This window comes from Rhinatrema bivittatum, chromosome 10 (genome assembly GCF_901001135.1).
Source record: "Rhinatrema bivittatum chromosome 10, aRhiBiv1.1, whole genome shotgun sequence".
In the NCBI taxonomy this organism is placed as follows: domain Eukaryota; kingdom Metazoa; phylum Chordata; class Amphibia; order Gymnophiona; family Rhinatrematidae; genus Rhinatrema; species Rhinatrema bivittatum.
In genome coordinates, this window is record NC_042624.1 from 84746917 (window position 1) to 84772855 (window position 25939).

A 25939-nucleotide genomic window follows, 5' to 3' on the forward strand; every position below is an offset into this window, starting at 1 on the left:
CACATCAGACAATGGAAACCAGCTTTCTGACTCAGAGAGAGTGAAAATGTATGTTAAATCATATGGGGGATAAAACAGACCCCTGGAGGTACTTCCCTATTCCACAACCTAGGGATCAGGAAAATCATTCCCCTCCATAATTCTCTGATTTCAACCTTTCAGAAATGGGCTAAACCAGTTCAAATTGTAGCCTTGAATTCCTACGCTTTGTATATGATTTAGCAGTATTGCATGATCAGCTGTGTCAAAAGCTGCCAACAGATCCAGGAGGGCTACTACTGAGTCTTAGCCCCTGTCAAAACTCTGGTGAAAGTCATCCAAAAGAACTATTTAAAGATTTTGTTTTATACTAAACCTAGGCTGAAATCCTGATTGGTAGGGGGGTCAAGAACCTTCTGAACCTCTTAAGACCTTATCAGCTCTCCTGTCATTGCTTATTCAAGCAATTTTCCTAAAAAGGGGAAGATTTGCCATGAGCCTGTAGTTAATAAACTGAGCAGAATCTATAGTCTTTTTTTCAATAGGGGTCTAATAATAGCTTGAAAGATACGATCTGGAAAAATCCTATCTTTAGGGGATACATGTATCAAACTATTCAATGACTGAATTAAAGCTCTTTACATTCCTTAATAATCCATGCAAGATATGGATCAAAGATTTTGCCAGAAGGCTTGTTGAAGCATTAATGAACAGCAACTCTAAACACCTTACTGGATAGACTGCACGGGCCACTTTTGGTCTCTATTTGCTGTCATTTACTATGTTACTCTGTTTCTTTGAATTGAGTGCAGATAATGATATGTGAAAATTCTCTGGATCTCCAGTCTGGGATATCTTGGAAAAGTACTGCTCCAAGGATTTGCAAATCTTCTGTACTTTATCCACAAAAATATTAGCAAATTTAGCACAGCTGATATTTCCATCTTCTAACTTAATGGAGACTGAAGAATCATCTAGAAAATTTCTTTACCAAGTCAAACCATTCTCGTAGATAATTTTTTTGTGAACTGTGATTTCAAGGAGAAGTAATACGAAATTACAACTTGATTATTTTTCCTCACATAGTTTCTATATTTATCTCTATCTTTAGTAAGAACATAAGACTTGCCATACTGGGTCAGACCAAAGTATGGCAGTATTTTGTTTTCCAACAGTGGCCAATCCAGGTCACAAGTACCTGGCAGGATCCCAAGGGGTAGATAGATTCTAAGCTACTTATCCCAAGAATAAGCAGTGGATTTCTGCAGCTCTACCTTAATAATGGTTCCTCCAGGAACTTGTCCAAACCTTTTTTAAGTGCAGCTACACTAATAGCTTTCACCACGTCCTCTGGCAACGAATTCCAGAGCTTAATTATGCATTGAGTAAAAAAAATATTTTCTCTTATTAGTTTTAAATGTATTACCTAATAACTTCATTGTGTGTCCCCTGGTCTTTGTAGTTTTTGAAAGAGTAAGCAATTGATTAATGTTTACTTGTTCCATTCCACTCATTATTTTATAGCTCTCTAAATGTCCTTCTATCACTTTATAGACCTCTCTTTGTTGTCTTCAAATTTTGGAGTTCATCATTGAACCAAGGTGAACTTTGATTAGGATTAATTGCTTTGAATTTTTCAGGGGCCCCAGAGTCTACTATCTCAGCCAGATTAATATACCAGCAGTTAATTAACTTATGAGTAAGCTGATCTTCAGTATTGCAAGGGAATGAATTTAATGATTCCTGTCTTTATGGTAAGGAGATTTTCTTTCTAGCTTCCACTGTAGTATATTTTAACACTTTCTACATGAAAGGAGATCTCTCAGGCTCCAAGGATTAATCTTAATTTCAGAGATGAAAAGATCTTACAAAATTGTGGTTGAACTGAAAATATATACATTGGGAAATCTACCCATTGGGAGAAACCATCTGATTTGAACAGCAGCTAAAATTTATTGAGTAGAATCATATAAAACAGAATTAGCATGTATGTTAAAATCACCAAATATCAATAGCTGGGCGTATTCCGTAATTAATATTAGATATCAGCTGTGACAGTTCAAGAAGAGAATGATCTTGTTCATGGGGAGTCCGAGAACAAAGTTATGAATTCCAAAGAGACTGAGAGCAATATGCCGTGCTATCAAATGAGAAATTAAGGACAACATTGAGTATGCCAAACTCACTGATTAGAGTAACAAGCCAGTATTGATGTTCACTCGCTCCTTCTATGTGTATGTGAAGGGAAATTATGCCAGTGGATGCACATGGTGCTACAGCATTAATCTGCAGTTGCGCACACACTTTTTGAAGGTTAAAATGATCTTTAAGCTAGAAACGTTGATTTGGGAAGCATGCTTCTTTCAGCTTTGTGCAATCAGTGCATTCCATTCCAAAAGGGTGCAGTTCACTTGCAACTTCTGGCTTCTCAGAGGTGCTCTCTACTGCCTGCGTGCTAGTCAGGGCTCAGTTCAGTGGAGGAAAGGAAACTGTACATCCCAGCAATGAATTGGGCACACTTGTTTTAGTAAAAATAACATTTTTGTACAGTAGCAAACCTTAGCTTGGCAGAAATATTTTGTTCACTAAGATGAAGTTTTGCTGGACATGAAGAAGGCCACAGTCCTAATCGCATAAATCCAGTGGGGAGAAGTCTGGGAGAAGAGCTGTCTTTTAACAGCATCAGTTCCTGTGCTGTCTATCTGCTGGCCTCTAGAGAGCAAGCTGCCCTCTTACTTGCCTGACTGAAAGTTTTGAATGAAATATTAGAAAAATACTGTGAAGAATTTTAAAGGCTGTCTTGATTACCTGTCAGGAATTTGGTCATGCATAGACGCTGATCGGCATACTTGCACTCCAAAACACCCCAAACATAAATCAGTCACTTTCTTTGAAGGAGGCTACATAACAGTGAAAACATGCGAGTCTTTTCTTGTTTAGATAAATGATTTTAATAAAACTTGGTAATAAGATTGAAGAGTTAGAATGTGTGACACTTAATGAAGATATAAATATAATAGGCATCTGATACACTTGGTGGAAAGATGGTAATTAATGTGATACTATGATATTAGGGTACAACTTTATATTGATATGAAAGGGCAGATCAAATTGGTGGAGCAGTGGCACTATATGTTAAGCAGGATAAAAGTCCTAGTGGATATAAAATGCAGTGTAAAGTCTTTATGGATAGAAATTCCATGCATGATGGGAAAGAGTATAGAAGAGGTATATACTACCATCCACCTGACCAGGATGAAGAATCAGATAGTGAAATACTAACAGAAATTAGAAAGGCAAATACAATTGGCAAACAATAATGGATTTCAAGTACCTCATTATTTGTTTGATAAATGTTTCATCAGGACATGCTAGGGAGGTAAAGTTTCTAGATACCATAAATGATTGTTTCATGGAGCAGCTGGTTCTGGAACAGACAAGAGGGGGAACTGTATTAGATCTAGTCCTAAGTGGAGTTCAGGACCTGATAAATGAGGTAACTGTGGTATGGCTGCTTAGCATTAGTGATCATAATGCAATTAAGTCTGACATAATTACTGGAGGGAGGATATTAAGTAAAAGTACTACAGAAGCATTTAACTTTAAAAATGAAACACTAAAATAAAATGAGGAAATTAGAAAAAAAATGAAAAGGAGTGGTTACAAAGATTAAAAGTTTGCATGTTTAAAAAAAAGTTTCTTAGAAGCCCAGATAAAATGTATTCCATGCATTAAAAAAGGTTGAAGGAAGACCAGATAACTATTAGCACAGTTAAATGGTGAATGAAAGAGGCAATTAAAACCAAAAGAACTTTTTAGAAAATGGAAAGCAGATCCCAGTAAGGAAAATAGAAACTAGCATAAGCACTGGCAAGTTAGATATAAAGCATTAATAAGGCAAGCCAAGAGAGAGAATTTGAAAAGAAGTTTTCTATAGAGGCAAAAACTAATAATTCTTTCAAGTACGTATGAAGCAGAAAGCCTGTGAATTAGTTATTTGGCCCACTAATTGACCAAGGGGTAAAAGGGATGCACAGGGATGACAAGACCATATTAAAAAAACAAACAAAAAAAAACAACTAAATTAATTCTTTGTTAACCAAGAAGAATGTTGGGAAGATAAATATACTTACAATGTTATTTGATGGTGATGATTCAGAGGAACTGAACCAAATCACTGTGAAAATGGAAGATGTCATAGAGCAAATTGACAAACTAAAGAGTGACAAATCATCAAGACCAGAAGGTATTCACTTCAGATTTCTTAAAGAACATAAATATAAAATTGCAGATATATAACATATCATTAAAAACAGCCACCATACTAAAGATTGGAGGATGGTCAATGTAATGCCAATTTTTTAAAAAAAGGACTCCAGGAAAGTGTAGACCAGAAAGCCTTACATTGGTACTGGGCAAAATGATAGAAGCTATTCTTAGTAACAAAATTATTGGCCATATGGATAGATGTGGCCTAATGTGAAATACCAACATGGATTTAGCAAAGGGAAGTCTTACCTTACCAATCTACTGGGTAAGGGTGAACCTCGATTATAATGTATCTGGATTTTCAGAAGGCAATGTCCTATTGTGGATTTATAACTAGTTTAAAGTTAGGAAACAAACAGTAGAACTACACAGTTGGTTGTCCTGATAGAGAAAGGAAAGTAATGGAATGCCCCAAGATAAATACTGAAATGAGCCAGGAATCTAGACTGGGACTGGTACTGTTTAGCATATTCATACATGATCTGGAAAGGGGAGCAATAAATGAAGTGATCAAATTTGCAGATGATATAAAATTATTCACTTGTTAAAACATGAGCAGATTAGAGGAATTGCAGAAGAACCTTAGAAAACTGGGGGACTGTGCATCTAAATAGCAGATGCAATTTATTATGAACAAGGGCAAAGTGACGCACAGAGGGAAAAATATAACTATAGCTTCACAAATGCTAGATTCTGTATCAAGAGTCACCGCCCTGGAGAAGGTTCATTGTGGACATTGACGTCTTTAGCTCATTGTGTTGCTGCAGTCAAAAAAGCAAATAGAATCTTAGGAATGATTCAGAAAGAAATGGAAAATAAAACAGAGGATCTCATAATACCACTGTTTCAATCCATGGTGCTACCGCATATAAACATAAACACAGAAATGAGATGACAGAAAAAGACCATATCTAGTTTGCCTATCCACACCAACTAAACTTTACAATCCCTATTTATTTATTTTATTTATTTAGCATTTTTTGTATACCGTCGCTCAGGATCCATCGAAATGGTTCACAACAGGCCAGACTCTAGTCTAGACCACTCCTTGAATATTGTTATATTCCTTTCATGCTTTCTACACTTTCCTGGCTGACTACCCTGTTGCAGATTTTGGTAGCATCTGCAAAAAGACAAAACTTTCTGGATAATCGTATTGCAATGTTGCATACGAAAATGTTAAAAAGAACCAGTACCTGTGGCACACCACTAATAATGCCCCTCTCCTCAGAGTGAACTCCATTTACCACTACAAATTGTTGCCTCCCGCTCACTATCAGAATCTGATCAGGGCATAGACGCTAGGGATGTGCTACCGTTCAGGACAAATTAGGCAATTAGCCTAATTCGTCCTGGTTCGGGGACCCTGAAACCCAAATGGATTTTTCCCGAAATTTCAGGAAAAATTTATTTTCGGGTTAGTGTGCACTAATGGGAGTTAGTGTGGGCTAATGTAAAAATTTGGGTCCCCCTGAATTTCGAAGGCTCGAACCACAGGAAAGCCGATATTTCCTGCGGCGGGCCAAAAATGAAGCCCAAACCAAAAGGTTCGGGCTTTGCACATCCCTAATAGACACAACAGGCACAGTTCAGAAAGAGCTTTAATTAAAGAAGCATGAATCAAACATAACATGGGTTCCTGTGTTACAATATGCATAGGGACCTTCGTTTTCAGTTTTTATTTTATTTTATTAATTTCAATATTAGAACAAAAAAAAGAAATCCGTGGAAAAATGACTTTCCCATTGATTTTATCCTGTGTGTTATATCAAAGTCATTTTTCCACTGACTTTTTTTAGTTATGACCATTAAAATTCCCAGGCAAAGTAAGATATAAACTAAAAACGAAGATCCTTAAATTTGTAGGAGAAGCAAAACGTATTCAAGCGTGTTTCCTTACCAGGCAAGTGAGGAGTAAGATCCAAAACAGCTCAGCCAGATTCAGAGCAGCCCTTACAAACCCAGCCCAGTGAATGAGTGATTTGTTGCAGCGGAGACTCTGCTGGTTAAGGGTTTAAAAAGGTGTGTTATTAAGGGCGCATCTTCTTTGGGCCAATGACACTTCACTAGGTTTGTCTTGCTCCCTTAATACCTGGAGGACAGAAATAATACTGCTTCCCCAGCTCTCCACAGCCAGCATGGCTCTCCCTGTAGGGTTCCAGCCTGCGGCTTCTTCAGCTGGTCCTAACACCTCAGTTTGTAACCCAGCAAGTCACTAAGGCCCACAGCAAGGGTGCTCATTTTATTTGTGAAGCACTATGTCAAAGGCCTTCCTGAAATCCAAGTACACACTGTATTTAGCGCTCTTTCCAAATCAAGGTCCCTGGTCATCCAGTCAAAGAAATTGATGAGATTCATCGAGTAAAACCATGCTGCTTTCGATCTTGTAATCCATTGGCTGCCAGAAATTGCACTATCCTCCGTTTTAACAGCAATTCCATTAATTTGCTTACCAGAGAGGTCAGACTAACCGTTCTGTAGTTCCCAGCTACCTCCTTATTTCTACTTTTGTGGCTAGGAACCACATCTGCCTGGCTTCAGTTCTTCGGAAGTACTCCCGACTCTAAAGAAGCATTGACAAGGTCGGCCTGCACAGCTATCAGAACTTCTCTAAGTCCCCTTCATACTCTCAGATGTATCCTGTCTGGCCCATTGCTTTATCTACTTTACGTTAAGCTAGCACGTCATGAACACACATTTCTGAAATTTGTTTCACTTCCAGTCCTATTTGTGTTCATTTTCTGTGATCCTACTCTTGGCCATTTCTCAGTGAACACCAAACAGCAATATTTATTAAGCAATTCTGCTTTTTCCTCATCAGCCTCTATATAAAAGCTACAAATAAATAAATAAATAAATATATTCCTCCCCTTCACCTCTGTCTCTCAGAATGCCACTTTTGCACTTCCTCCTATCACTAATATATGTGTAAAAAAAAAAAAAGTCTCCCCCCCTTTTTTTTTTTTTACCATATTTGCTATTTTTTCTTCCATTTGCATCTTTGCATTTCTGACTACTTTCTCAGCTTCTGAAAGCTTTTCTAGATTATTGTTGCCTGATTTTCCTTTCTGTGATCTATTGCACTTAATGAACATTAACCTTTTTTTTCTTACTTTTTCAGCTACTTCTTTATAAAGCCATTACAGACTCCTTTTTCCCCCCCTTTCATTTATTTAATTAGCTAACAAAAAGGTTAGTTGTCCTTACAATATCTCCTTTTAGTTTTGCCCACTGCTCTTCTTCTTCTCCTGTATTTTCCTATCTAGCTACCTATTCTTTCATGTACTCCCCCATTTTAACAAAGTTAGTTTCCTAAAGTCTGGGGACCCTCGCCTTTGAATGAACCTTTGCCACCTGTGCTTTAATACCGATCCTTGAGTATTTTGTACAGTTCTTGTTGCCCAATCTCAAAAAAGATAAAGTAAAACTAGAAAAGGTACAGAGAAGGGCAACAAGAATGATAAAGTGTTTGAAATGCTTTTTTCATGTGACTGTGTTTGAGTTAGCTAGTACTGAAATGTTTTGAGCTACCAGGGCTTCCATACTGCTATATATGCATAGTTGTTTCCTGGTGTAAATTGAATTGCTGATTGTTTGTTTATTATCCCAATTTGCCTTCTTAAAAGCAGTGCTGTTTTACTCCTTTTCCAAAGATCAAAAGATTCTGGCTTGTTAGTTTTTATTTATTTAGAAAGCATTTCTGTTATCTAAACTAATTCTGCTGTGTGAAAAAAATTCCACCCAAACAAACAAACAAAAAAAAAGGGACCCAGGCAATGGCAAGGAAGATAAAGAGAAAGCCAGAACAGATAAAGATACTCTATAGCCAGAATAGAGTGAGATAAGCTCCCAAACAATTAAGGTTTCCTGTAGACAAATTGAAATTGAAATTAACTAAAAATTTCTGAAAATGCTACAAATAATATTGAAATGATGAATTCTAGCAATTATCAAACTTGATAATTCTTCTTAAAACTAAGGGACTTTGCAAAGTCAGAATTGGTTGGAAGAAAACTGTTTAGAGTGCCATGAATAGAGTTTTCAGACATTAAGTGTATCACAAACAAGTTATATTATTAACAAGACTATGGAAAAAAATCATCTGGCAACATATGGAACAAGCAAATGGAGATCATATCCATGAAAAAAAACGGAACCTTATCATGAAATAAATACTGTCAAGGTGGATAAAGAAGTCTGCTACTGTAAACATGCATTGTGTAAAATCATTAGCTAAATAACTCCAAACTACAGAAGATGCAATTAAGGAGTCAGAAGTTACATTTCTAGTAATTCATGGACTCTCTCGAGTATACCATGGAGGGGCCAGAAGTTTTGATGTGTAGAGTATGTTTGAGCTGACTTCAGAAAAAATCTGTCATGCATTTCCACGAGAAAAACACAAGCAAATGGATTCTCCAGATATTGAATCAACATACAGTGCATGCCAAATTTGGGAACACTTCAGAGAAAATGACAGACCGAAAATAAAATGCTATCAGCACAAAAGATTTAGACATTTTGTAAGGGATTGCTGTTTTGAACCCAAAGGACATAAAATCCTTAACATGCAAAAGGTACTAAATATTTTTCAAGCAATGAAAGAGATCAAAGAAAAAATAACCAGAGAAAAAAATAGCCAAAGAATAATCTATCATCTGTTGATGGAAACACCACTGGAACCACCAAGAAGCATTACGCATTCCACCTAAAAACAAATTATATAGATTGAGACAACTGACACAGTCATTTTCAGTAGATTTTGGTGCTGCCAGTCATTTAACTGGACAGTGTGAATTACTCTAATTACACTGCAGTCAGGACTGGTGCTAGGTTTTTTGCTGCCCTGTGCAAACAATTACTGTGCTGCCCCCCCCCTCACACACACACACACACACCATCACTGTTCATTCTGTCTTTGTCCCAAGCCTACAAAAAAAAAAGCCCAGCTCCCTCCAGCAACAGAAACTCTAAAACTGACACCTTCCCCTACCCTGGAATCCATGGCCATTTCAAGGGTATTAGTTGCCCTAGGCAAACCTTATAGTCTTGCACAACTCCATACACACAATTAATAGTTAAGCATTTATAGCAACATTTTACATGGAATATATCAAAGTCCAGTATTCTAAGATAAAAATATCACTTACATTATATTTACATGCACTGTTGTGATGCCAACCAGAAATCCCTGCAAAAAAGATTCTTGGAATCCATATAGTATTAGGCCTATTGTGATGTGTGTTGGGTGTGGGTTTGACCCTCTGAAAGCTTCCTAATCCACTAATACACTTCCTATTAGGAAAATGCCTCACCTCAGTCACACATGCAGAACATAAACAGACCCTCACCAAATATAGAATAGAGCAACCATAAAATAGAAATACAATCATGCAGTCAAAAAGCCAGACTCTGTATGCAGTGCAACAATAAAAAACCAGAACCATCACCATTCTTCAAACATCAAACAATAAAATAATCATAATAATAAAAGCATTCTAATAATTGTGTAAACGAAGGACCCCGATACAGCCGTGTTTCGCATCAGGGGGACCAGTTTATTCACAAATTTGTATTGTGTATTGAGAGTCAAGATGCATAGTTGTTTCTGGAAAACGGAACAGGTTTTCTTAAGGGTAGTGTGCAGCACAGGAAAAAGTTTAAACAATTTTATGGAGCCACGGCGACAGCTGTGACGCCAATTAAGTAGATCACCTTGATAGACTCGAAGTCCACAAGGGACTTTCACAATTCAGGCAAATGTGCTAAGCAAAAACCGTAAGAACGTCGGAAGCATCGCAAAATCAGAGATAATAATTGAGTTGAACAGTCAAGCTCTGTTGAAGCATAAACCGGACCGGGTAGGTCTCTAATTGTAGATTCAATAGAAGGAGGTGCGGCAAATTCATGCTGGTTACAATAACAATTTCTGCAGACAGTTTTGAAAAAAATAGGTAAATGTTACACTACAAATGTTTCTTTCATACATGTCCTAATTTTTACAATAATCCTTCGTCTCAACAAGTGCGATACATATTTATGTGTGTATTTCTTATTTATATGTGCTGTCCAATTTATTTATGTATTATTCATTTATTTATATACATGTGATTTTAAATGACTTTTTATGTATTTATTACCTTCTAATTATGGTTTATTTATTTATTTTAAATTAACGTAGCCCCTGAAGTAGCCCTTGTTTATGGGCGAAACTCGGACAAGTTGGGCACTCCGTCACATGATCAATAAAAATGTCTTCCCTTGACACCAATTCTCTTCCACTTTGTTTGCACTCTAGGAATCGACACATAACTGGTGAAAATTATTTGCGTAAATTGGAAACTCATAGTGAGAAGTCCTGGAAAATTAAAATTTTCCTTTTATCAAATTGTAGTTTTATGTGCTTTCAATAGTGTTGCAGAATTTCAGCTTTCTGAGCATAATTCAGTAATTTAGCAATGACAACATGTGGTTTCTGAGCTGCCGCAGGTTAGGGGCCCAGGCGATGTGTGCGCTCAATCAGGCCCCGCTGGAGCCAATGCTATAAAGATGACCGTGACTTTCAGCCATGTTTCCAAGGCCCGTCCTAACTCTTGCTCAGGAATACTTTCAGGTAATCCCACAAATTGAAGATTATTTCGTTGTGATCGATTCTCTAATTCATCAAATTTATCATCCCAGGCTCGTGCAGCTTTTTCTAGTGCTGCGATCTTCCGCTCCAGCGTCCTCCTCAGCCACCACAATGTGGCTCTCCACAAGATCCATATGGTTGCTGAACTCCATCATGGAAGAGCACACCTCCACTATTTGCTCCGCTATTTGGGTGAGCCTCACACTGAGCGCCGCTGCAACCGCGGAGGCTCCATTTTCCTCCAACAAGTCATCTGTGGGAATGGCGGGCAAATCTGGCTTGACGGTATCCATTTTGGAATCTGGGGCCTTTGCCCTGTCCTTATCTCTTTTTCACAGCTTTAGTAGCTATTGGGTGTGCCAAAGCTGCTGAGAAATCGTGCTGTGAGCGTGCAGAAATGTGACTCCTTGCCCTTTGATCAAAAAGTGTTCAATCTATTGCAGGAAAAATGCAGATTTATCAGAGTGGTGGCTGGAGCTCGATCCTCCCACATCTTACCAAGCCCCACCACATCACGTAACCTCCCCACTTTAGTATTTATTACAACCTCTCTGCTGGGATACCCTAAAGTCCCTGTTCTTTAGTATCCTTCAAAGATGCATCATTCTGTACAATGCACATTTTATCTTGTCAATAAAAACAGTGCTGTTTTACTGATTTTGCAAAGAAGAAAATCTCCTGGCTTATTTATTTTTCCTTGGGAGGCATTATTTTATCTAAACCAACATAAAGAGGATAGAATGGCTCCTTTATGAAGAAAGGTTATGAAGAAAGGCTCCTTTATGAAGAAATGTTCTCTGTTCAATACCCTGTTTATTGTTTAATGTAACGCCTCACCAGCGACAGTTAAGTTATATGGAAACCGACTTGATTTGATATGTATATCGAGAATGTCGGTATATAAAAAAAAATCGAAATAAATAAATAAATAAAGGTTAAACAGGTTAGGGCGCTTCAGGTTGGTGAAGAAGCCACAGAGGGGATATTATTGAAGTTAATAAAATTATGAGTGAGATGGAACAGGTAAGAACATAAGAAATTGCCATGCTGGGTCAGACCAAGGGTCCATCAAGCCCAGCATCCTGTTTCCAACAGAGGCCAAAACCAGGCCACAAGAACCTGGCAATTACCTAAACACTAAGAAGAACCCATGCTACTGATGCAATTAATAGCAGTGGCTATTCCCTAAGTATAATTGATTAATAGCCATTAATGGACTTCTCCTCCAAATAGAGAACATTTTTTAATCCTTTCAAATAGTACTAAGACTAGGGGGACATTCCATGAAATTAACAACAGATTTTAAACAAGTCAGAGGTCAATATTGAGATCAATATTCAAACTCTGTTTAGATGGATAATGTAATAGTTATCTGTCTAAATAGCATATCTGGCTATTTTCGGCCCTTATCTGACTAAATTCTAACTGGGTAACTAGATTTCTCACAGGACAAGCAGGATGGTTGTCCTCACAAATGGGTGACATCGAGGATGGAGCCCACCACGGAAAACTTCTGTCAAAGTTTAAACAGAACTTTGACTGGCCCCTACTGGGCATGCCCAGCAAGGCACTGACCCTGCAGCCAGCAGGGGTCTCCCTTCAGTCTTCTTTTTTCCGTGCAGCAGTTGCCACGCGGTGAAAGGAGCTCTCTTACCACGTTCCTGACAGGAATTCGGTTTTTTTCTTTCCGAAGAAAATTTGCCCCTCAGGGGTCTCCCTTTGACAAATTTTTGTCACCTCCGCGGAAACCGGTAAGTTTTGCCTTTTTTTCTTTGACTACCGTCGAATTTGGCCCTCGAGGCCTGTTGGCAATTACCGAGCCCGCGACTAAATTTGGCCTTAAGCCATGGCGACGGGGTTCCGTCGATGCCCGGATTGTACCCGGACTATGTCAATCACAGACCCCCATAGGGTTTGTGTTTTGTGTTTGGGTAGTGAGCATGATGTCCTGACTTGCACCAAATGTGCCCTAATGACACCTAAGGGTCGCAAAGCCAGGATGGAGAAGATGGGGCTCCTCTTCCATGCACCCACCCCAACGCCATCGATAGCATCGACGTCATCGGAACCGGCACCGTCGAAGTTGCACCACCATCGTCAACCCTCCGGTGACCGTCCACCATCGATGACTTCTCCGCCGTCGACTCCTGTCCCCTCCCCGGATGGGCGAGGAGACCGGAAGGACAAGCATCGCCATCGACGGCACAAGTCTCGGCCTGTCGAGGATCCACAGTCATCGACCTCTGAACAAGCCGAGCCACCGACTAAGAGGCCTCGTTCAGACTTGGCACCGTCCACGTCTCGTTCGCAGGCATCGAGGAAACCCTCACTCTCTCGGGGTGTGGGAGCCGTGATCCCACCGGTTACGGTGGTCCCTCCGGCTCTGCCTCAGCCTCCCTCTCCCGTCGAGCCGGGTATTGTTACCCCTGGTCTCCGGGCAGAACTGGACCGGCTGGTCCAGGAGGCCATCGAGAAAGCGATGCAAAGATTCCAACCTCCATTGGCACCGTCTCTGGCACCGATTCCGGCACCGCCACCGGCATCGACCCCGGCACCGACTCCGCCACCGAGGAAGGAACCGACCACCGAACCTTTGGTGGAAGCGCTGGCACCGCTACTACAACGTATGGAGGCACTTGTACATGCCCTCCCATCGATAATTCCAGTAGCACCGACAGCGCCATCGTCTCCGACTGGATTTTCAACGGCGGGAGAAACACCGTTCCTGATTCCCCCTTCCGGGGTGGTCCCATCGGTGCCTTCTCGTATATCTCCACCGATTTATCCTTTGGCTCCATCGGTTCCAAGACCGGCACCGACTCCATCGGCAGCACCGAAACCCTCGATGCCGTTCCCAATACCGATTGTACCACCGGTTCCTCCAAGGTTTCCTTCGATGCCTTCGGATCCTCAACCAGGTCCATCGGGGCTTCAACCCCCAAGTGATCCCTATGATACCTGGGGTGATGATACATCTTCTGACACAGATTTACCATCACCGCCTTCTCCTACAGAGAGTAGAAAAAGATCTCCTCCAGAGGATCTCTCCTTTATTAATTTTGTAAAGGAGATGTCCGAAATTGTACCTTTTCAGCTGCAATCTGAGACCGATGACAGACACCAGATGATGGAACTGCTTCAATTTTTGGACGCTCCAAAAATCATCGCTTCCATCCCCATTCACCAGGTGTTTCTCGATCTCTTAAAGAAAAACTGGGAATCTCCTTCATCTGTATCACCATTTAACAAGAAGGCTGACTCCACATACCTTGTCCAGTCAGCACCAGGCTTTCAAAAGCCTCAACTGGATCATCGCTCTGTTGTGGTGGAGTCCGCACAAAGAAAAGCCAAGCGTCTCAAGCCACACTCCTCCACTCCGCCGGTCAAGGACAATAAATTCCTAGACAGTGTGGGACGGAAAGTGTACCATGGAGCTATGCTGATTTCTCGCATAGCCTCATATCAACTCTACATGACGCAATATAACAGAGCCATCCTTAAACAGATGCAAGATTTTGCTGACACATTACCTGACCAATACCAGCCACAGCTTCAGGCCCTTCTTAACAAAGGGTTTGAAGCGGGGAAGCACGAGATCAGAACGGCTTATGACATCTTCGATGCCTCCACAAAGGTTTCAGCTACTGCCATCTCGGCCAGACGTTGGGCTTGGTTAAAGTCATCCAACCTTCGCCCAGAGGTCCAGGATCGTTTAGCGGATTTACCCTGCTTAGGGGACAATTTGTTTGGAGAACAAATTCAGCAAATAGTAGCTGAATTGAAAGATCACGACGAGACGTTGAAACAACTTTCTTCTGTTCCGTCTGAGGTTTCCTCCAAACAACCACTTAAGAAGGACTCTAAGAAGTCGTTCTTTCGGCCACGCCGTTACTACCCTCCATCGGCCAGGCCTCGTCCAGCTCGATCCTCTACTAGGCCTCAGCCGCGTCAGCCTAGGAAACAAAGGCCTACTGTAGCCCCTCCTCCTGGGCCTGCGGTTGGCCTTTGACTCCCCTGTAGGGAACACATGCCAAACCCCTCTTCCAGACATTCCTGTAGGAGGTCGACTGTACCATTTTCTACAACCTTGGTTGCAGATCACCTCAGATCAGTGGGTGCTAACAATTATCGCACAGGGTTACCACCTCAACTTCATAACTCTTCCGGCAGACTCCCCGCCTCTTCAAGCGTGGAGTCTATCCACCCATTTGGCTCAATTACAACAGGAAGTATCTCTACTTCTGCAATCAAATGCTATAGAACCCGTTCCTCCCTCTCAACGAGGCAAGGGATTCTATTCCAGATACTTCCTAATACCAAAGAAATCAGGGGGACTACGTCCCATTTTGGACCTTCGAGCCCTCAACAAATACCTTCAAAAAGAGAAGTTCAAAATGGTAACCCTAGGCGCGCTGCTCCCTCTGCTACAAAGAGGGGATTGGCTGTGCTCTCTCGACCTCAAGGACGCTTATACCCACATTGCGATCAGGCAATCCCATCGCAAATATCTGCGGTTTCTCGTAGGCCACGACCATTATCAATACCGTGTCCTACCTTTCGGTCTGGCTTCTGCCCCACGAGTCTTTACCAAATGTCTCGTAGTGGTAGCAGCATTCTTAAGGAAGGAAGGTGTCCACGTCTACCCCTACCTGGACGATTGGCTAATCAGGGCCTCCACCCAACAGATAGCTCAATCCTCCCTAAAATTGACAATTCAAACACTCCTTTCCTTAGGGTTTCTTGTCAATTACGAGAAATCTTGCTTAGTCCCGTCTCAAACCTTATTCTTCATTGGAGCAGACTTGGACACCTTACAGGCAAAGGCTTACCTTCCTCTTCAGAGGGTCCACACCCTAATGTCCCTGGCTCGCCAGCTCCAGTCTCAGAACACTGCCACGGCTCGCCAGTTCCTCATTCTCCTAGGACACATGGCATCCTCGGTTCAAGTCACTCCCATGACCCGACTAGCCATGAGAGTAACACAATGGACTCTACGACACCAATGGATTCAAGCTTTTCAGCCTCTGTCCTCCATAGTCACAGTCACACAAGCGCTGCGCCTATCCTTAACCTGGTGGACGACTCAGGTCAACCTCCTTCAGGGCTTACCTTTTCTTCCACCGGATCCGCAAGTAATCCTAACCACCGACGCTTCTCACATCGGTTGGGGAGCCCATGTGGACGACTTTCAAACCCAAGGGTTATGGTCCAAAGAGGAAGCCGAACACCAGATCAATTTCCTGGAACTTCGAGCAATCCGCTATGCGCTCCGCACTTTCAAAGATCATCTCTTTCATCAGATAATCTTAATTCAGACGGACAACCAAGTGGCCATGTGGTACATAAACAAGCAGGGAGGCACAGGCTCCTTCCTTCTGTGTCAGGAAGCTGCGCAGATCTGGGCGGAAGCCCTCTCCCACTCCATGAACCTCAGGGCCACTTACCTGCCGGGAGTAGACAATGTATTGGCAGACCAGCTGAGCCGTGTCTTCCACCCACACGAGTGGTCACTCGATCCTCTGGTAGCGACCTCTCTGTTTCACAAGTGGGGTTCTCCCCGCATAGACCTCTTTGCGTCCCCTCAGAACCACAAAGTGGACGATTACTGCTCTCTCATTCGGAGCCAGCACTCTCGGCCGAGGGATGCATTCTCCCTCAAGTGGACAACCGGTCTGCTCTATGCATTCCCTCCACTCCCTCTTGTGTCAAGGACTCTCGTGAAGCTACGCCAGGACGGAGGAACCATGATCCTGATAGCACCTTACTGGCCATGCCAAGTATGGTTTCCAATACTCCAGGATCTCTCCATCCGCAGGCACATTCCTCTGGGAAAGGACCCGCATCTGCTCACTCAAAACAACAGATGCCTCCTCCATCCCAACCTCCAAGCCTTGTCCCTGACGGCATGGATGTTGAAAGGTTAGTCCTTCAACCATTTAACCTTTCAGATTCCGTTTCTCGAGTCCTGATAGCTTCACGAAAGCCTTCCACAAGAAAGTCTTACTCATACAAATGGAAAAGGTACACATCATGGTGCACTTCTCAGTCCCTTGATCCCCTTTCCTGTCCAATCTCCAAATTCTTGGACTATTTATGGCATCTCTCTGAATCAGGTCTTAAAACCTCTTCTATCAGAATGCATGTCAGTGCGGTAGCCGCCTTTCATAAGGGTATTGGGGGTAATCCTATTTCAGTGCAACCCCTAGTAACACGCTTTCTTAAGGGCTTACTCCATCTAAAGCCACCCTTGCGTCCTCCGGCCCCATCCTGGGACCTTAACCTGGTTCTTGGTCGTCTAATGAAACCTCCTTTCGAACCTCTGCACTCCTGTGACTTGAAACATCTCACTTGGAAAGTGTTATTCCTTTTGGCTGTTACTTCAGCTCGCAGGGTTAGTGAATTACAGGCCCTAGTTACCTATCCGCCTTACACTAAGCTCCTGCAGGACCGGGCGGTACTCCGCACTCACCCTAAATTTTTACCTAAGGTAGTTTCGGAGTTTCATATCAATCAATCTATCGTACTACCTATCTTTTTTCCCAGGCCCCACTCCAACTCTGGAGAGCAGACCCTGCATACCCTAGACTGTAAACGGGCTCTAGCTTTTTACCTAGACCGTACAGTTTCCCACAGGAAGAGCACTCAATTATTCGTCTCTTTCCATCCCAATAAGTTGGGACAACCTGTGGGTAAGCAGGCTCTTTCTTCCTGGTTGGCGGACTGCATTTCTTTTTGCTATGAGCAAGCTGGCATTCCTTTTCAAGACCGTGTTAAAGCACACTCTGTGAGGGCCATGGCGACGTCAGTGGCACACCTTCGATCGGTGCCGCTTCCTGACATCTGCAAAGCTGCAACCTGGAGTTCTCTCCATACTTTTGCAGCCCATTATTGTTTGGACAAGGCTGGAAGACAGGACTCCATCTTCGGCCAGTCTGTCTTGCGTAACCTTTTTCCAACCTGATGTACCAACACCCTTCCACCTACCCGGTAGGGTGCGGATGCCCTTTCCCAAATTTCTCCTCAGTTGTTGTGCCTGCTGCACACCGTTGGGTACATTTGGTGCAGGTCGGGACATCCTCAGCTCGGTACTCACCCATTTGTGAGGACAACCATCCTGCTTGTCCTGTGAGAAAGCAAATGTTGCTTACCTGATGTAACAGGTGTTCTCACAGGACAGCAGGATGTTAGTCCTCACGAAACCCGCCCGCCTCCCCGCGGTGTTGGGTTCATTTTATTTTTACTTTCTAGGCACTGCCTGTAGCTTTGAAAATCAGACTGAAGGGAGACCCCTGCTGGCTGCAGGGTCAGTGCCTTGCTGGGCATGCCCAGTAGGGGCCAGTCAAAGTTCTGTTTAAACTTTGACAGAAGTTTTCCGTGGTGGGCTCCATCCTCGATGTCACCCATTTGTGAGGACTAACATCCTGCTGTCCTGTGAGAACACCTGTTACATCAGGTAAGCAACATTTGCTATCTGGCCAGAGTTTAGCCGGATAAGTCGGGGGTGTTCTGGGGGCAGGCAGCAGGCTTTCTGGGGATATCTGGCTAAGTAGCGCTGTCAGTGTAACCAAAAAAACCCCGACATAAATCAAAGGGCCCATGGCCTGAATGTAAGCCTTCCCCACGATGGAGCGCACTGTTAACCCGCCATTGGACGCGCGTTTTCCCTTACCCCTTATTCAGTAAGGGGCCGAAAACGCGCGTCCAATCTCCCGGACCTAATAGCGCCTGCAACATGCAAATGCACGTTGATGACCCTATTAGGTATTCCCGCGTGATTCAGAAAACAAAATGTGCAGACAAGCCTCACATTTTGCTTTCAGAAATTAGCGCCTACCCAAAGGTAGGCGCTAATTTCTTCGGGTACCGGGAAAGTGCACAGAAAAGCAGTAAAAACTGCTTTTCTGTGCACCCTCCGACTTAATATCATGGCGATATTAAGTCGGAGGTCCCGAAAGTTTCCAAAAGTAAAAAAAAAAAATAAAAAAAATTTGAAGTCGGCCCGTGGCTGTCGGGTCGAAAACCGGACGCTCAATTTTGCCGGTATCTGGTTTCCGAGCACGTGGCTGTCAGCGGGCTCGAGAACCGACGTCGGCAAAATTGAGCGTCGGATGTCAAATCCGCTGGCAGCCGCTGCTCCGGTCCAAAAGGAGGTGCTAGGGACTCGCTAGTTTCCCTAGCGCCTCCTTTTACCTGGTTTTACCGCCGGGCCTAATTAGCATACTGAATCGCGCGCACAGGAGAGTGGGCGTTCGCCGCTCTCCTGCGGACTTTACTGAATCGGCCCATTTATAAATAAACTTTCCTGTCGAGCCCAGCATCCCTCAGTCCCAAAACATGCCCGATCCCACCCCCACCCACCTGGCAACCTTTCCTCCTCCCCCACAGTAACACAATAAAATGGATTCATCCCCTAACTACCAAAAATCCATTCCTGCCAGGGGTGAGGGTCTTACTCAGCAGCTCCTTGCGGCCCCAGTGCTGCTTCTAAACAGCCTACTGAATATTGGCCTCATTATTGTTTTCACTCAACACACAATAATGCTGTAGAATTTGTTGCCAGAGGATGTGGTCAAGACATCTAGCATAGTTGTAGTTAAAAGGGATCTGGAAACGTTCATAAACTATTATTAGCCAGGTAGATATGGGAAAACCATCACTTATTCCTGGGAGTAGGCAACAAATACTGGATCTACTCTTTGGGATCTGCCAGGTAATTTGTGACCTGGATTGGCCACTATTGGAGACAGGATTCTGAGCATGATTGATCTGTGGTCTGACTAAGCATGGTATATCTTATGGTATTAGATTTATACAGTAGTCTTTATAAATATGCAGCTTGTATGAGCATTCATTTGTTGGCATAGAGAGGAGAGAGAATACTAGCCTTACTCCTCACAAGCTGTTTTTGGTTTAGTGTAAATATTAATGTTTTCCCCTACCTTATAAATTGATTTTATTCTCTTTATTCTTTTTTTGCATCCACATTTTTTGTAGATAAAAAAATTAAAATGTATTGGAGTTCAGGTTAACTGATAGCTGTAGACTAATGCCAGACAAGCTGAAACTACTCTGGTTTTAAATCCCCCATCCTGTTGATTTTATAGGCTTTTTTCTACCTGTAGAGACATCCAGAGTACAGGCACCACAAGGCAGAACAAGGACTGTCTTAGACCATTTGGAGCCATTTAATAAAGTTTGTGATGTAATAGGATCTTTTTGGAAGCTGTTTGTATGTCTTAAAATATTTGGTAAAATAAGACATAGTTTAACATCTGAGTGCAATGATTGGTGGATGACCATGACCTTATAATGCCAATAGTGAGGTCATCCTTCATGCTCAGACCTTTTCACTATGAATTGCAACTTGTCATCTTTTTTTGTGACTTTGATAAAATCCCTTAATTTTGTCCTGATTTTTAGAGAAATCTGCGAAAGCTCCTGTGGCAGGTCAGAAAGTCGAGGCTTGGTAAGATGGAATGGGGCTATGATATTATGCAAATAGAATGTAGAACTTTTTCTGGTTTCTTTTTGTTTTTCAACTGAGAAATCAAATAATACCCTTGAAGTAAAATAATTTACATTCAAAGAATGGGTGGCATAGTCCAGCTGTGAATTTAGTACCTACTTCCATGAAAATTTGCTTTCCTAAGGCAAGAATATGTTCTCAGCTAAATATGATAAAGGTACTTAGTGAAGTTTTAGTTGGTGCTTCTAATCCTTTTACATTTTTCGCTCTCTGTGGCCAAGGCACTTAAACAGACATCTTGGCTTAGACCACCAGACTTTGTTTTCTTGGGTCAAATGTACAAATGTATTTCTCTTGTTATCGTGGTTTTGAACAAAATCCATACTGAATGTAATCCTTATTCTTGTAGACTTTTGAGTGTATCCTATTGCTGATGAGTAATGATAAAACATTACATCTCTGTACTTGTCTCTTTCAAGTTGTCAGCCAAAGCCTCGAAATTGTTCACCGTACCTTCCATCCCATAGCGGAGTACAATTATGCTTCCCTTGTTAAATATCCATGTTGGTTGAGCAGTGCTATATCCGGGAGCCATTGTCCCAAAGTGCCAAAGCACCGGTGTGTGCTACATGTCAGCTTTCATTTGAGAGCGGAAACGGGTGCAGTCAGCCCTTTGGTCACTCAGATGCCATAGGGTTTCCATCCCTGCGTTAGATCACTGCAGGTTGTTATTTCCATTCCTGATATTTGACTTGGGGATAAAAGAATTGGTTAAGCAGAGTATCTGCTGTAGAATCTAACACTGAATGGTTTAAGTATTATGAGTGAAACCAAAAGAAGTTGCAGTTCTTGCCTTGGACTGACTTGCCAAGAAAAGGGGGAAAACTATTAGAAGTTGTTGAAGAACAGCAAATACACATCTGCCACAATTTAATTCTTTTAGTGTTTTTGTAAGGGTATTTTGTCAAACGTAAAATCTGAAAGAGAGTGCAATTCAGCGTGATTGACTTTCTCAGTATGCTAAAATTGGATCATGAAATAACTCGGGCAGCCAATTGTACCATTTGCCGAGCTTTCTTTCAGTAGCTGCCAGGGAAAGTTTAGAAAGAGGTGTTTGCTTTTGGAGAGTTCACCTCTTCCAGTCCTGGTGAGGGAGGCTACTAAAGGGCCTTTTTTTTTACCAGATCAGTGAGCGCTTCTGGTGCATTTCTGTAATCCGTATGAATCACTGAAGTCAAAAAGTGGATTGGCCTTTGGAGAAAAGCAAGAGCCATGTTTACAGCCTTCCACCAGATGTAACAAGCTTACATGTGTGCTGCTCTGTCTTCCAAACTGTATCTTTAGAGCCAGCTAAGCTCCTGCTCCGGAGCTCTCCAGGCGTAAGTAGTTTCATCTGTTTTTCCCATTCCCTCGGCTTCTCTGCAGCCGCTGACCGCTGAAGCCTGCGTCTAGGAAGCCAGTCTTCCTTCAGGGCACTTTTAGGAGGAGTTTTGGACGGAGTACAATTTGAATGTATTGTCTGTTCCTATCCCACGGTGACTAATTATACTATGTCTGCAACACAGGTGTCCTATGAATGCTTCAGATGTCCTAAATAAAGAAAATACATTTAACCAGTCAGTCAGAAGCTGTTTGTTTTTTTTTTTAACCCCCCCAAAACATCCGCCAGCCAATCCTTTTAGTACCTCTGACTCGCCAATTGTTTCTTCTGCCCCCCCCCCAGCCATTTTTTCCTCTCCTTTTAATGTGTTTCGTCTTACCTGCGGATCAGGCTTGAGGCGATGGTGCCAATAATGGCATTTCCTGTTTCTCGTCATTAAACTCCTTGTTATTAATTAAACTTGCTTTTCTTTTCCTTTTGCTTAGCTATTGCCTGGCATGCACAAGTGGCCATGCTATATGTGATGCAGAGTGCAATGTTCAGTTACAGGCTGTGTTATTAAAGTTGCTGTTGAAGGTCATGGACGCGTCTTTCTGGGATGGAGCCTTGCCGTCCCTAAATAATTAGCATGCAGCTGTCTAGAATGTGACACAGTGCACTGGCCTGCAGGAGACATGGGTCAGTTCTTGGACACTGCATGTGCAGGTCGAGCTGAGAGAGAGATTAGAGGTGAGGTGAAAGCAGCTATCGCAGCGCCCTATATACTCCGTGCCTTGTTGCTTTATGTAATATGCCTTGGGCCTTTCTTTAGGAAAAAAGCAGATTATCAAATGCTTATGAATAAATACATAAGTAAGGGAATCCCAGCCATTGCACAGTAGCAGCACCTATGGGTGGGATTCATGGTGCACATGTACCAGGCTCTGGAGAATCCTGATCAGTTGCCCCTCATTGAGGAAGATTATTGAAATGGTTTATAAAGGGATGAAGAGAGAGACTACATGCAAGAAAATTAAAATTTTGGATTTTTAGATTTGATTACTCACCTTACCAAGCCCGAGCTCAAGTTGAATTACAGCCAGGTACGGTAGGTAGAGGGAACATAAGAACATAAGATGATAAGAACATGCCATACTGGGTCAGACCAAGGGTCCATCAAGCCCAGCATCCTGTTTCCAACAGTGGCCAATCCAGGCCACAAGAACCTGGCAAGTACCCAAAAACTAAGTCTATTCCATGTTACTGTTGCTAGTAATAGCAGTGGCTATTCTCTAAGTCAGGGGTGGGCAATTCCAGTCCTCGAGGGCCACAAACCTGTCGAGGTTTTAGGATATCCTAATGAATATGCATGACATAGGTTTGCATACAACTGAGGCAGAGTGCATGCAAATCTCTCTCATGCATATTCATTAGGGATATCCTGAAAACCAGACTGGTTTGTGGCCCTCGAGGACCGGAACTGCCCACCCCTGCTCTAAGTGAACTTAATAGCAGGTAATGGACTTCTCCTCCAAGAACTTATCAAATCCTTTTTTAAACACAGCTATACTAACTGCACTAACCACATCCTCTGGCAACAAATTCCAGGGCTTACAATCTAAGGGCCTCATTTATTAAGCATTTTTCCCCTAGACACAGGATGGGAGAAAAGCCTTAGTAAATCAGGCCCTAAATTTGTGTCTGAGGGAGAAGTGACTTACTCAAGGTCATTAAGGGCATCGGTGGGATTTGAACCCTGGCTTCCCTTGTTCTCAACCCGTTGCTCAAACTGCTAGGCTACTCCCACAGAAACGGAGGCGCATGGTGCCATCACCCGACAGAGGACGTTCTGCCTGAGCAGAAAGGCCAGAGGAGAAATCCGCCTGGCCCCTAGAAAAAAAGAAAGCTTGACTGTGTCTTCTAAAACTTGGGAGGCTCTGTTTTCCAAAGTAATTTTCTGTGTACACTGAATGGGTGCAACGCTGGAAAAAAAATACAGCAAAAAGGGCTTTCTATTGGCATACTGATTTAACTGAAGTTACCCGGTACCTGCTGGCAGCTCAGCCTTTAATGTTCATGGATAATCCAACCTCATCTAGGTTCCTGAACTTCCCTTCCTCTTCCTTACCCTTCAGCTCTCTCGCTTCTTGTTAAAGTCTGCCGGGAAGGCTGTAGCTAGCTTTTGCCATCTCTCTCGTTCTGTCGTTCATCTTGGCTGCCTGATGTATGCCGAGGCCTTTATTTTCTCTTCCACGGATGGTTCTGAAAAAGACATTGTGCCTGTGTGGTGTCCTCCTTTGTGAGAAGGCAGGTCTGTAATAGCCCACTTTAAAACTGTGTTTCCCCATGCGAAGCTGCTCCAGGCCAGAGTCCAGCCAGAGCGTGCAACTCTGCTCAGATGGACAGAGTGCAGCTGGGAGATGTTAAAATGTGGAAATGAAATACCTTGCTATACTGTTTAGATCATACCTGGGAACTTTAGAATCCCAATCACCTTGAGATTGTCACAGATTAGCTGGGGAGGGTGGTGGGGGTAAGGGTGGGGGGTTATGCGCACACACACACACACACACACACACACACACAGTAATACACTCTTATACACATACATACTCTCACTTCTCTCCCCCTCCCACACACAAATGCTGGCTCTCCTTCTCACCTACATGCTCGTTCATCCTCTCTTCCCATGCTGAACCCACCAGCCGCAGCATCTTTCTTCTTCTCCTTTGGGCCTGTGGGACAGCTGCAGCTTCCTCCTCCTCCTCTTCTGGGCCCATGATGCAGCAGCAGCTTCCTCCTCCCCCTTCATGCCATGGGGCGAAACAACAGCCTCTTCTTCCTTTGGGCCTTGGAGTGATACAGCAGCATCCTCTTTTGGGCCTGCACGACCAAAAGGAAACCATCCTGGTTTTTATCCTGACTGGGGGGAAAAGAGGCCCACACAAACTTTATCCTCTCTCTCTCTCCCACTCGTGCACACACATGTTGTCACACACACAAGCTCTCTTGCAGATTCATATATATATATTGTCACATATACAGGCATTTGCTCTTGTTCACATGTATGCTGCCACATGCACAGTCTCTCGTCTCTCTCTCATACAGGCTCTCTCATTCACATAAATATTCAGGCTCTCACACACGCACATGCAGGCTTTCTCTCTCTTACATACACATGCAAGCTCTCTCTCACATCCACATGCAAGCTCACTCATACACACTGAGGCTTTTTCTCTCACTCACAAATGCAGGTTCTCTCTCACTCACATACACATGTAGGCTCTCCCAAGCACATGCAGTCTCTCTCTGTCATATACACATACCCAATTTCTCATACACACACACACACACATTCTCTATCTCCCCCTTCTTCTGGGCCTTGTCTAAGGCCCTAACGGATGGCCAGCTGTTGCTTATTGTCGGAGGGGAGGTGGGAGGAGACCACAATAGTAGCGCTGTTTGGGAGGGGGGGGGGGCATGTGCCCCACAGGCCTATCTTTGGGCTGTGCTAGGTGAGCTCCACTATAGCCTCACCGAGCCAGTCTTCGGGCCACGATGGACAGGTGGGCTCCATCATGGCCCCGCATGTCTCCCTTATGGCTGTGGTGAGATGGACTCCACTGCGGCCCCGCCAAATCTTTCTTCTGGGCTGCAGCAACCCTTCTTCTTTGGCCACGCCCGGGAAGCTGAGGAATCTCGTGACTAGAGAGACTGGCCCACTGGGGGGGATGCCCAATCCCCCGATAGCCAATCCGCCCCTGGTGGGGTGAGATCCTGGAGCAGGCGGAACAAAATGCAAAGCAAAGAGCATTCTGCTCCCTAGTCCAGCCATCTCCTCTTGTTCCCTTTTCCCTCCTGTCTGCAGGCAACAGGAATGGAACAGGAGGGGGTAAAATGGAATGAATACTAGAAATGTGCAACCAGGAAATATTTGTTTTTGTTTTGTTTTATTTTTGCTATTTATTTATTTATTAGTTCATTTTTGTTTTAGTGCTCAATAAATCAAAGAAAACAAAGAAAATGAATGCACATCCATGGTGGATAGAAGAACAAGGAAGAATTCAGTTTTTGTCTCCATATTTCTATTTCTAATTTGTGTTTAGGGTTGTAACTGCCATTCTGTGCAGCTTACCCCATGCCTTTTTAGGGTTGAAACTACCCAGTGCCTTCTGTTTAGAGTTGGACTGAGGCTCTGTACAAGTTATCTCGTGCCTTTCCTGGAAGCGCAATG

The 25939-nt window shown here is 43.0% G+C and overlaps 1 protein-coding gene and 1 long non-coding RNA gene across 3 annotated transcripts in view; one reads left to right on the forward strand and one right to left on the reverse strand.

Moving 5' to 3' along the window:
- Positions 1–23986, reverse strand: part of LOC115100029 — a 51733-nt gene extending 27747 nt beyond the window's left edge. Inside the window, exon 1 of the long non-coding RNA XR_003858949.1 lies at positions 23834–23986. This is a non-coding gene — a long non-coding RNA (uncharacterized LOC115100029). The remainder of the gene's footprint in view (positions 1–23833) is intronic.
- COL24A1 (collagen type XXIV alpha 1 chain) overlaps positions 1–25939 on the forward strand; it is a 554101-nt gene that overhangs the window by 49352 nt on the left and 478810 nt on the right. The gene's annotated exons all lie outside the window — the stretch shown is intronic.